Here is a 13,505-nt window from a genome sequence, read left to right on the forward strand (position 1 = left end):
TTGTGGGAGGGGGGATGGGCTGAATGGGTCAGGGGCACTAAGGAATCTACTCCTGAAATCATTGTTACACTATATGCTACCTAATTTGGATGTATATTTTAAAAAAGAAAATTAAAGAAAATAAAAGCAAAAAGATATTATGAAATAATAAATACATTAAAAAATTCAAAAAAAATAAATGCTTTTATTCTCCATCTGCCCCTCCCCCAAACATGGGGGGTGGTTTACAGAGGGGGGGGGAGGTCCTCCAGGTACTATTAGTAATCTTTCATTTTCTCTCAAAACCCTGCAGATTATCGTTTGCTTTCAGTGTTGCAGGAAAGAAGTCCAATGCCTGCCTCATTGGTTTTCTTTGTAAGCTGCTTATTTTCTCTTTCTGGAAGCTGGGAGGCTTTTTTTTTTTTAATTTTTAATGTTTATTTACTTTTTTAGAGAGAGAGAGACAGACAGTGCGTGAGCAGGGGAGGGGCAGAGAGAGAGGAAGACACAGAATCCAAAGCAGGCTCCAAGCTCTCAGTACAGAGCCAGACGCGAGGCTCGAACCTGAGGTGAAGTCAGACGCTTAACCGACTGAGCCACCCAGGCGCCCCTGGAAGCTGGGAAGTTTTGTATTTATGTTTGGCCTTCAGTCGGCTGTTCGGGACATGCCTAAAGGTGAGCTTTATTTTTTTCTAAGTGCTGTTTGGAATTCAAATCTTCAGATCAAGTATTTATTGGAAAACTTTCAAGGAAAAATCCCTCCTTTATGCTCTTTAATTATTGCCTTTAATTTTTGCTTTATGCTCTTTAATTATTGCTCATTAATTATTTTCCATTTCCTCCATTTTATGAATTCCCATTATACCGATAATAATGATTCCAGTATCTGAGTATTTGGTTGCCTGCGTTGTCCCCTCAACCCTCTTCCGTTTCACCTTACGATTGCCATCTCTTTGACTCTTCGATTTGTGTGCTGTCTTATTTCTCCATTGATATTTATTCCATGTCAGGCTCCAACAGTGACCATCCCTCCTCAGACTCCTCTCCCGAGGTGTTTAGTCTGGACGTGAGAGTGTCCTTCCGCCCAGAAGGCGCGTTATGTTAGTGAGTATACTGCCCTGTATTTGTACCTCTTTGGGTGTTGCTTTCGTCGTTGATTTCTGTTCAGGGGGCCTTCTCTCTCCTCCAGGAGGTCTGTGCCTGCTGTTCTCTGTGATGTTCTAGTTCTTTCTCTTGCTCACTTCTAAGTCCCCATCTGGTATGTTGGTATTTTCCTTTGCTGGCTCATCGGGGCACATGGTCAGCTGCTGGGGATCTTCAGCAGGATCAGTCCCTCGAGTTGTGGATGGCCCAGTGGTTTTGGCCCTTCTGTCACTGGCTCTCCAGCTGGCAAGCCATGGTTCCCAGAAGGACGTCCTCTGCTCTCCAGTCTCCTCATTTTCCTGGGGAAGAGGGAATTCAGCACATTGTTTACACCCTCGCAGCTTTGTTTGTTTGTTTGTTTGTTTGTTTGTTTGTTTTTTAAGTAGGCTCCATGCCCAACATGGGGCTTGAACTCACAACCCTGAGATCAAGAGACTGGGCCAGCCAGTCACCCCTCCCCCACGGCCTCTTAAGTGCCCCAGAGCAGTGATCCCAAAGCACCCTTGTGTGGGCCGGCGCAGCCTCTCCCTCAGGATACACTTGGACTTCTATAGATCAAATGTTCCCAGATTTCACCAGTTTCCTTCTGACCGTGACTCCTGGGCTCTGTGCTTCTGGTCCCCAGGCCCTCACTGGACCCGGAAGTGGAAAGTTTCTCTGCCAGCTCCCTTCCTCTGGACTGGAGAGAAAAGCAAGGTCTTGTGTTCACCCTAAACCTCACAGGCTTCTTGCCTCAAAGAATGTTCTGTAGCTAGTTTTAAGCTGAAGGATGATGGCAGCAAGGATGTATTCAAGAACCATCTCCCTGGAATGCCTAGAGGAAAATTCACTACATTCCAAAATACTACAGGCCATTTCATAGACCACAGTGCAATAAAACCAGAAATCATTAACCAAAAAAACCCCAAAAACTTCACCAACAAAACCCTAATAGACTCAAATATTAAACTTCACTCTTTTCAACTGTCTACTGGGTTAAAGAGAAAATCAAGACAGAACTTATAAATCACTTCTAATGAATGACAATGAGAGCGGAAAATATAAACCTCCGTGAGATGTGACCAAAGGAGAATTCGAAGGAAGACATACAGATTCATAGAACGGTATTAGAAAAACAAACAGAAGACTAAAAATAATGCAGAGCCCCCAGGGGTAGTCCGTGCACTACGTATGCAAGTCTAATTTTGCTTCCACCGAGATGCCTATTAAAAATCGAGTCGAGAGATTTTATTTCCACCTTTATATTTTGTAGAATTTCAAATCCCCCAGAAGAGCAGAAGAACACTACAACGAACGTCTCTGGATGCACCCCTGGTTACGATTTTGCCACATTAGCTTGCCGTCTCTCTCGGTCTCTCGTTATATGTGGATGCACATTTTTTTTTTTCTGATTCATCGACAATAGTTACCAGGATTATGACCCCTCCCTCTTCCGCACGCATCCCAGGAGAAGAGAGAAAATGTCCTCTTGTCATAGCTGGCCTTCTTGGGAGAAGGACTCTGGAGCAGGGATTCGCATGCGGAGCGCTCTGGGGCTGGACGTCTGCGAGAGGGAAGGAAGGTCTGGGCGGAGTGAGGACGTGGGGTGTCACATAGATTCAACAAAAGCATGTGCAAGCTCCTCGAGGAGCTTCGAAACTTCTTCAGAGTTAGTCCTGAGTTGCCGTGAGAGGAGCTGGGTCCTTATATACTGCCCTGTCAACCAGTGATTGGACACGGGCTGCCCTGGGAAAGGGCATGACCTTGGATGAGGCAGTTCCCTTCAGCCCAGGGATCGCCCTGAAGAGAGCCAGCAACTGAAGACTGTGCTTCCAGCAGCTGTGGGAGTAAGTCCTTCCCTCCTGTGGCCAAGTGCCACTTCATTTCGGTTCCAGGAGCTCCTCCTCCAGGACGCCAAGGGTCGTCTCTCCTGGAGGACACTGACAAGGGGAAGGTTAAAGGGGCAAAGTACAACCCCGGCCAACGCAGCTGGGCCCAGGGCCGCACTGATGCTCTTGCTCTGTCCATGTGTTCAGGATCCAGAAACTGGCTTTGATCTGCAAAGAAAAAAGGCCAGTGTAGCAACATTCATACCAGACAAGTTGAAGATTAAAATTCCCCGAGGCGCCTAGGGGTGCCTGGGTGGCTCAGTCGGTTAAGCGTCCGACTTCGGCTCAGGTCACGATCTCGCGGTCTGTGAGTTTGAGCCCCGAGTTGGGCTCTGTGCTGACAGCTCCGAGCCTGGAGCTTGCTTCCGATTCTGTGTCTCCCTCTCTGTCTCCTCCTCCTCTGCTCATGCTCTCTCTCTTTCAAAAATAAATAAAAACATTTTTAAAAATTAATTAAGTAAATAAATTTAAATAAAATAAGTCAATAAATTTCCCAGGGCGCCTGGGTGACCCAGCCAGTGGAGCGTCCGAATTCAGGTCAGGTCATGATCTCGTGGTTCGTGGGTTCGAGCCCCGCGTCGGGCTAGAGGCTGACAGCTCGGAGCCTGGAGCCTGCTTCGGATTCTGTGTCTCCCTCTCTCTCTGCCCCTCCCCAGCTCATTCTCTCTGTCTCTCTCTCTCTCTCAAAAATAAATAAACGTTGAAAAACATCAAATTAAAAAATAAAATGCAGACTCTGATTCAGTAGTTTTGGGGCGGGGCCCGGGATTCTGCATTTCTAACAAGCTCCCAGGTGATGCCGAGGCTGCTAATCCCATCCCCCACACACATAATTTAAGTACACCCTCACCCAAAGCAATTAGCCTGGTAGAATGGCGGGGTGGCCTGTGCAAGGTCAGTTAAGGCACCAGCTCAGCTACCACACCCGTCGGGGTGGGACGCTGTCGTCCGGAATATGGCGTAGGCACTGAGCCAATGGCCCATGTATGGCGGGCGTGGTGTCCCCAGGAACAAATGAGCAGGGAGGGAGGCTTCGCCTCCCACCACCTCCTGGCAATGTTGGCGTCTTCATGCAAAAAAAACGGAGTAGGAAGCGAAGAATGAAATGAGTCTGCTGGCGGGGCTGGTCCACCTGCCGCACGGGGAACTAAACCGACTGCTACCCGGTGGGACTGAGCCTATGCCTGGCGCCCAGGGCATCACGGGGCATCTCTCGGGGCTTCCAGGACATTCCAGGTGATTGTAACAACCGCAGTTAGACAAAGGCAAGGCGAGGGAGGAAGGGCTGGGTCACCCCAGCGGGCCAGTAGCACCTGCCAGTTGAAGTGAGGGCCACGGGGCAGGAAAATCTGTAACGGGTGGCAGACGAGGAAGAGGACGACTATGGATCACCACCCTGGAATGAGCTACCACTGCAGACACCGGCCGTTGGCTTGCGAACCGTCTTCAAGACTGTTTAGGAGCTGCCATAGGCTTCCCCCTTGAAGGACCGGCCGAAGGCATCTTATTCTTACATGTGCGCCAGATATTACAGGAGGGCGAAAGAGAATCTGACTGGTGCAAGGGCCGGAATGTGCCAGACTCGGTTTATGCACCACCACGGATCTCCGGCCTTCTCCCTGCAACCACCCTGCACACTGACCTCACCCCTCAGCCGCTCGCCTTGATTCCCAGCTGGAGGGGCTCTACGGGGAACAGGGGCGAGCGATTGCCTGGTCCTTAAGCTTGATGGCGGCCTCTGCCATTGATGACGCTACAGGTCAAGGAGCCCCACGGCAGTGCTGACCGAAAGGGAGAGACAGACCACGACATGAACTGTTTGGATTGGTCCCAGGGGCTCCCGGGGCGGGGATAGGAAGGAGCCGGTGGACAAATTCTGCTCACCTTCTCCTCCAGCGGGGTGTTCCAAGTCGGAGTAGTTCACGCAACTAGCTGTGCTAGTTACAAAACTCTCAGCAAGGCCCCGGCTCACCCTGGCTCTCCTCCTCCCTGACTCACTTTCTCCCTCAGCCTGGTTTCCTCCAGGAAGTGTTACCACGTAAACTTTTGCCGAGGGCTCTGCGTTCTGGGGAGCCCAGGCTGAGACAGCGTGGTCCTTGAGAAATAGACAAAGAACAAGAAAACAAACTGAAAAAAAAAAAATTAAGAAGAGAGAATTCATGAAGACAGAAGATGCTATTTTAGGAATGGTGGAAGGGTGGGGGGATCAAAATGGCTTTCTTTGAGGAAAACAATCCCAGTATATCAGCAGTCAAGTTTCCGTGTTGTCAGGGATACAAGCCGATTCTGATGATTAAGCAGCAAGCAAGTTTGTTAAAGAGATAATGAGCAGCTCACGCTATTGTTAAGAGGGCTGAAAAGCCAGACTCAAGGTCAAGTAATGCCCCCAACTGTTCTGTATGATGATGAAAAACTGCCATTCTTGTCACTGCCCCTCCCCCATGCCAGGACCTTGACCTTGGAACCACTGAGGGCACTACCTCCTGCAAAGCCCATTGCCTATGCCACCTGGGCCTACGGAAAAGACAATTCCATGCAGAACTTGAACCCCCCCCCCGCCCCCCGTAGCTAGCTCACTTAGTCATCCCACAAAGGCCCAGTGCCCACATCCTAACGATGAGGGAGGCTGGGAACTGGAGTTCCGATCCAAGCCTGGAGGGACAGGACTCCCGATTGTGAATCTCTCCAAATCTAAGACTGTTGTTCCAAAGATGGTGGGAAGACGGATGTCTACCAGAAGCAATAAAACGGATACACCCCTTGTGAGGCAGATCAGAAATAAGTAAAACAGACAAAAACATGTTTAAGAAATAGTTCTGGAGGGGCCCTTGGCTGGCTCAGTGAGTAAAGCATCCCACTCAGGGTTGTGAGTTCAAGCCCCACATTGGGCATGGAGCCTACTTTTAAAAAAAGAGAAAGAGAGTTCTGGCAAACGGATTACGTGGAATAGTGCTGTCCGATAGAAATATAATAGAAGCTGTGTAGGTAATTAATTTTTTTCTAGCAGCCACATGAAAAAGAGTTAAAAAAGAAATATGTGAAGTTAGGGGCGCCTGTGTGGCTCAGTTGGTTAAGCACCTATTTGCTTCGGCTCAGGTCACGATCTCAGGGTTCATGAGTTTGAGCCCCTCATCAGGCTCCCTGCTGACAGTGTGGAGTCTGCTTGGGATTCTCTCTCTGCCTCTCTCTCTCTCTCTCTTTCTCAAAATAAACAAATAAACTTTAAAGAAGAAAAGCATATTTAAGAAATATGTGGAATTAATTTTAATACTTAATCCAACATATAATCAATATAAAAGTTAGTAATGAGATATTTTACATTCTTCTTTTTTCACACTAAGACTTGGAAATTGGTGTATATTTTAAACTTACACTTCACTTCAGTTGGACTGGTCATATTTCAAGTGCCCAAAAGGTTCATGTGGCTCGTGGCTGTATTAGATAGCACAGAGATAGTAGAGATAAAATCAGAACTCTATTTCACACATCATTTAGAGAAAAACAAATTCCAAGTGAACTAAGGATGTAAATCTAAAAAATAAAATGATTAAAATCTTAGAAGAAAACATCCAACGCTATACCTAGCTAGCATTTGTGAGATCTTTCTAGCCATCTGCAATGCAGGTGGCAGGTAAGGGGTTCCTGTCTATATCCACAAGGAGCTTTGGCAAATCAGTATCAGAATAAAAATGGTCAGAAGTTCTCACAGAACAAACCCAAATGGTGAATAAACCTAAGAAGATATTCAGCTTCCCTGGGAGTCAGGAAAATACACATTAAATAATGAGACATTGCTTTACTCACATCAGACTAGCAAATCGGGAGCATGGTAACACCTACTGGAGGCTGGGAAGGGACCCTCCTCACCATATCACAGTGGCTATGACCTTGTTGGAGAGCAGTCTGGCAACACCTATCAAAATAAAACAACTCCGCATATTCTTTGACCAGCAATCCCATGCCTGGGAACCCACGCCAGGGAAATAAAAGCACCAGAATATGCGGAGAGGACGGACGTTCCCATCCACAGTGACCATGAGTATAGGCAGAGGAATGGCTGAATAAAGTGTGATACATTTGTATCATGGCAGGTTATGCAACCACTAGAAAAGAATCTCTTGACTCAAGGGAATTACCATCTCCCACCTCTGCAAGATGCAGAGACATGCATGGACTGTGGTTCCGTTTCTGTAAGCGATCGGGAGAGAAATCGGGAGAGAAATCTACACAGACATGTATATTTACATCTGATTTCATGAGCATGAAGAGAGGGTTAGAAGGATATAATCGCCCTGCTAGCAAGGTTACCTGGGAGGAGGAGGAGAAGCAGGTGGTACAGATAAAAACACGGGAAGGCAGGAAAGAAAAATATGAGAACAGAGAAAAGACGCGGGGAGCGATGGGGCGGGGAGGTTAAAAGGAAGAAAACTATCATTTCAAGGAAGGACAATTTCTGTGAAGTTATCATGTGTGTTTGAAAAGGGCAAACATGTATCTCCACATAAATGTGTTCGATAAAGCTCGTGAACCATGGCATTCAAATCTTCCATGTGATTTACTTACTGTTTCAACTGCTTGTTCTGCAGATTTCTAACCGTTTCCCACCGAGCTGTGGACTGGTGGTTTCTCCTCGGGATTCTATCAGTGTTAGTATTTGACATTTCAATCCTATGTCACTAGACGCATACAAGCACAAGGGCTAAACTTATTGGTAGATTGAATATTTATCAATATATATTTCGGTCTAGAGACGCCTGGGTGGCTCAGTCGGCTGGGCGACCGACTTCGGCTCAGGTCACGATCTCAACAGTTTGTGAGTTCGAGCCCCGCGTCGGGCTCTGTGCTGACAGCTCGGAGCCTGGAGCCTGCTTTGCATTCTGGGTCTCCCTCTCTCTCTGCCCCTAACCCACTCATGCTCTCTCTCTATCTCAGAAATAAATAAACATTTTTTTTAAATTTAAATATATATATATATATATATATATATATGTCTTTTCAAATAACACTGATCGTTGTTGTGTGAGATCCATTTTGCCTAATGCTGTTGTTGTCCACTTGCTTTCCTCTCCCCGGCTTCCCTGGGACAACTTTTCCCGCTCAGTATTTCCAGTCTTTCTGTGCTACCCTAATAAAACAGCATACGGTTTGACTGTCTCTAATAAAACAGCATACGGTTTGACTTTTTTTTTTTATTCTAGAGTATCTGTCCTCTCACAGTGAGTTTCATATATTATTGATGGATTTGTATGTTTCTACCAATTTATTAACCTGGTGTTTTCTGCTATATATGCTGTGTTCATGTTTCTTTTTCGTCTCTGCTTTTCAGTTAGTTGATAACATTTATTTGCTGCCAATTACCCTTTCTTCTAATGACTTAGAAAGTATAGGGGCACCTGGCTGGTTCAGTTGGTACAGCATTGGTTCTGGATCTCAGGGTCGTGAGTTCAAGCCCAACGTTGGGTGTGGAGATTACTTAAATAAATAAACTTTAGGGGCACTTGGATGGCTCAGTTGGTTAAGCACATGACTCTTGATTTGGGCTCAGGTCACGATCTCACACTTGGTGGGTTCGAGCCCCACATTGGGCTCTGTGCTGACATCTTAGAGCCTGTTTGGGATGCTCTCTCTCTCTGCCCCTCCCCCACACTCATCTCTCTCTCTCTCTCTCTCCTCTCTCTCTCTCTCTCTCTCTCTCTCTCAAAATAAATAAACATTAAAAATATAATAATAATTGGGGCGCCTGGGTGACTCAGTCAGTTAAGCGTACGACTTCGACTCAGGTCATGATCTCACGGTTCATGGGTTCGAGCCACGCGTCGGGCTCTGTGCTGATAACTCAGAGCCTGGAGCCTCTTCAGATTCTGTGTCTCCTTCTCTCTCCGCCCCTCCCCCACTCACGCTCTATCTCTCTCTGCCTCTCAAAAATAAATAAATGTAAAAAAATTTTTTTAATACGATAGTAAAAAACTTAAGAAAGTATATATTCTGTTCCTATTATCTTTATTTTTGACACGAATCGTTAAGCCTATTAATTAATATCTGTATCTTCCTACCGAATAAAATGAGGATCTTTTACTTTTCTCTCCTACCTCCTTCCCAGTCTTCATGCCTCCCCATCCTGGGTTGTCATCTCAGATTTTAGTTAATTGTTGTAAGTAAAGATTTTTATGTAGTCTGACATTTTGCTGTTTTGTTTTGTTTTTGTTTTTGTTTTTGTTTTTTGCTTGCCTGTGCTTTGTATATCCCACATTTTCTTCTTGGATCCACTTTCTCTCCGTTGGAATATAACTCCTACACCGGTGGGTTCTCAAGCAGAGGCCGGTACCACACCCCTTCCCAACATGGGGTGTTTTGTACTGTCACCGTGGCTAAGGAGCAGTTCCACTGGCATTTGATGGATGGTGGTCACAGGGACACCAAGGACACTGTCGTGAGCGTGTGGATCAGGCTTATGAGATGGAGAATCGTTCCACCCCAAATGCCAACAGGACCCCGCGGAGGAATGCTGTGACTAGGAGTTGTAAACATTTTTCGTCCATCGGTGTCTTAAAATGGTCGGTGATGCCCCCACATTGGCCTGATAGATTAGCTGAGTGAACACTCCTCAACGCTCCTAAACTCACACGTATTCCACCAGAGAACTTTGAAGACATCATTGGGCTGTTGTCTTGCTCACAAAGTTGCAAAGGAGGAGGACTAAGGTCAACCTTATCCTCATCCCCTTCTGGATAATTTGTTTCACTCCGGAAACATTCAGCGTTTCCTTTTCATCCTTAGGGTCCTGAGATTTCAGGAGGGTGTACTTAGATGTAAGTCTTTCCATATTCTTCCTGTAAATATTCACTAGATCCTCTCGACATAAGAGCTCATGTGTCTCCTAAGTTCTAAGAAGAAGTCTTGAATTATTACGTTGCTTCAGGGACTTTCCTTCTTCTGTTTCCTTCTCTTATTCTGTAACTCGCATGAAGCAGACAATGCGACATTTGCAATACCCTTCACGCCTCCGTGCTTGTTCCCACTTTCCATCTGTTTATTCCTTGGCACTGCATTCTGGGAGAATGCCTTTGCTCAGCCTTCTGGTTCACTACTTCACTCTCCAAATCCATTTTGCTCTTCAATCCATCTATCAAGACTTTATCCTTAAAAGAATTATTATTTTTAGCGACATCTGGGTGGCTCAGTTGGTTGAGCATCCGACTCTTGATTTTGGCTCAGGTCATGATCCCAGGGTCATGGGATTGAGCCCCATGTCAGGCTGCACGCCCAGCATGGAGCCTACTTAAGATTCTCACTCACAGCGCCTGGATGGCTCAGTCCATTAGGTGTCCGACTGTTGATTTCGGCTCAGGTCATGATCTCACGGTTCATGAGTTCGAGCCCCACATCAGGCTCTGTGCTGACAGTGCAGAGCCTGCTTGGGATACTCCCTCTCTCTCCCTCTCTCTCTGCCCCTACCCTGCTTGCTCGCTCACTCTCGCTCTCTCTCTCTCTCAAAAATAAATAAGGTTAAAAAAAAAAAAGATTCCCTCTCTGCCCCTCCCCCACTCTCACTCTCTCTAAAACAAAAATGAATAAAAGAATTATTATTTTTATTTTAAGAAGAATCAAACTTTTTTGATTCATAAAGCTGTTGTATTCTTTTTGAATACTTTTTTTGGGGGCACCCGGGTGGCTCAGTCGGTTGGGCATCCGACTTCGGCTCAGGTCATGATCTCGCGGTCCGTGAGTTTGAGCCCCGCGTCGGGCTCTGTGCTGACAGCTCAGAGCCTGAAGCCTGTTTCAGATTCTGTGTCTCCCTCTCTCTCTGACCCTCCCCCGCTCATGCTGTCTCTCCCTGTCTCAAAAATAAATAAACGTTAAAAAAATTTTTTTTGAATACTTTTTTTTTTTAAAGTAAACTCAACCCCCAACTTGGGGCTTGAACTCATGACCCCACATCAAGAATCACATGCTGTACCGACTAAGCCAGCCAGGCATCCCTTGTTGTACGCTTTTAAAAAAATTGATGCAACAGGCTCTTTCATTTGCCCAAGATATTAATGATCCGTATTCTATAATCTGGTTCTATTTGCTCTCCTAACTCAGTTCCATCATCTGTGAAACAGGAATAATAATTCCTACCACCGAGTTTCATGGTGATTATTAGAATTAACATAAAACGATGCCTGGCACGTAGTGCATTAAATACCAAGTTGATGAATAGACAAAGCAAAATAATAAATGTAAAAGAAGTATCTGATCGTTATCCTCATTGATAGTGTCTGCTGAGACAATGACATCCAAGATTTTACCCTCTTAGTTTTGACTCTGTCATAACACCACCGCCCCTCCCACCCCCAGATCCGGGGCATGGACTGCTTCCTCACTTTGCTGAGGCACGAATTTGAACTGTAAGCTGCAAGGCTGGTGAGTGGGAGTGGGAATGTGTCCAGCATCTGTCTCCCAAAACGGCTCTATGCTTCTATTTAACGTATGAAGTCAGCAAACCCTCACCACCACCCTGAAAGGCAGATGTCGTTATCCCAGTTTCACAGGATGAGAAACCTTGAGAAAGTACAAGCAGTGGGCCATGAGGCAGTGGTTTAGGACTCTGTGCTAGGCAGTCAGAGTTCTTACCGACTCAAGAAAGGGACTCTCGGAGACTCAGCTCATTCTTCTGTAAAATGGGCCTGTCTTTTTTGTCAACTCTGCTGGAATTCTACTCATCACTCGGCCTTCGAGGTCAGTACCAACACAGTGTGGTCACTTCCGAGGATCCGAACCATTCAGGCTGAACGCCGCCACATTCTCCCGCTTCCTCTGGGCCTCCACTCACCTAAGGCATCGCACTCTGCCGGGGGTCAGCCAGCTGCCTGTGCTTCTGCCCCCCACCAGACAGGGAGCAACTAGAAAGAAGTACAGAAGGCCACAATGATGCGATTTCCCCAAACCTTAGAGACCGGGCTGCCCTCTGATGACTACATGAGATAAATCAGAGGCCAGATTGGTGAGATGAGTGGCCATTGACCTAGGGGGCAAGTTAAAGGCCAGCTCCAGTAGTGACGTGTTGCTAGGGCCGTAGGAAACCATCACTCTTTTCCTAGGCGTGTGCAGGCTTTTCAATATTTACACACACACACACCCCTTTTGTCTTCCTGCCTCCGTCTTTGTATCCACAAGCCATTCTCAACACAGTCTGATCACAGCGACCCATGGGATCTTCCTTCAAAATTCAAGTCAACTTTCTCCTTTACTCCGCCCTCGTGGTGTCTGCGGTTCACGGTCCCTCTCCATGCCTCCTCACAAGATTTTCAGGATCAAGCGATTCCCGACGGAGAAACAAAGGCAGAATGGTCCCATTCCCCAGTGGATTTGGACGCAGACTGGTAAGAAAATCAGGTTCAACTCCAAGAGGAGGCGTTGAAGGAGAACCCGGCTGGGCCTATGAGGGATCGCCCGTGAGATAGCACTGTGTTCATGCTGCATGAAGGTCACGCGCTGCTGTCCTGTTGCTCTGTGGACATCACTACCCCAACAATAGCCAAGGTTTGTAATGTTTATTAATTTGAGAGAGAGAGGCAGAGGGAAGGGCAGAGAGAGAGAGGGAGAGAGAGAATCTCAAGCAGGTTCTGCACTGTCAGCGCAGAGCCCGATGTGGGGCTCGATCTCACGCACCGTGAGACAGTGACCTGAACCGAAATCGAGAGTTGGACGCTTAACCCACCGAGTCTCCCAGGTGGCCCCAATAGACGTGTTTTATTTTTCTCGGTTACTATGCCTCTGCAGCAGTAGGTTGGTTTGGTATAAATACGTGAGACTTTTTGTTTGAAAAAACATCAAATCAGACAGTGCTGTTCCCCTGCTTACAAGCCTCTAATACGTTCCCACTGCAAGTAGAACAAAACCTAGAGTCTTCATGGCAGAGATGACAGGCCTGCATTAGCTGGCTTCTTCCTACCCTCCTCTTCCCTTATCTTTGATGATCCAACCACCCAGTCCAAGTCAAGATCTTCCCTACAGACGAATTCTCGGGCAGGGAGGTCTTCCTACAGCATATATGAGCCTCTCCACACAGTTTCCTCCCGGGCCAGAGCTCCAAGGCCAGGGCCTGTGGCAAGAGTGGGCCCTTCGTTTCTTCTATGATGGCTGCCTCAGTTTCTCAACAAACGGGCAGCTGCTCTGGACAAACCAGGTCAGGTCACTAAAACTTAGGAAGGAGTCTACCGGAGCCAAGGAAATACCGACCGGGAATGGGGCCCCCACCCCTCCTGGGGCTCTGAGCTCTAGGAGTGGGCTTACAGTCGGAGGCGGAGGGGTGAAGGCAAGCGACAGTGTGGCAGAGGGACTCTGGTCAACAAGGCTACCCCACTCTTACACACACACACACACACACACACACACACAGTGGTTGGCCTTTAATCACAACCCCATTGACTGAATGCCTACCGTGAGCTAGAAGCTGGAACTTAACTTATTTTAACCCATGCGACTCCCTCACCAGCCTCATGAGTCAGTTTCTACCATCATCGCTATTTT

The sequence above is a fragment of the Lynx canadensis genome, chromosome A3, assembly GCF_007474595.2.
Source record: "Lynx canadensis isolate LIC74 chromosome A3, mLynCan4.pri.v2, whole genome shotgun sequence".
NCBI lineage: Eukaryota > Metazoa > Chordata > Mammalia > Carnivora > Felidae > Lynx > Lynx canadensis.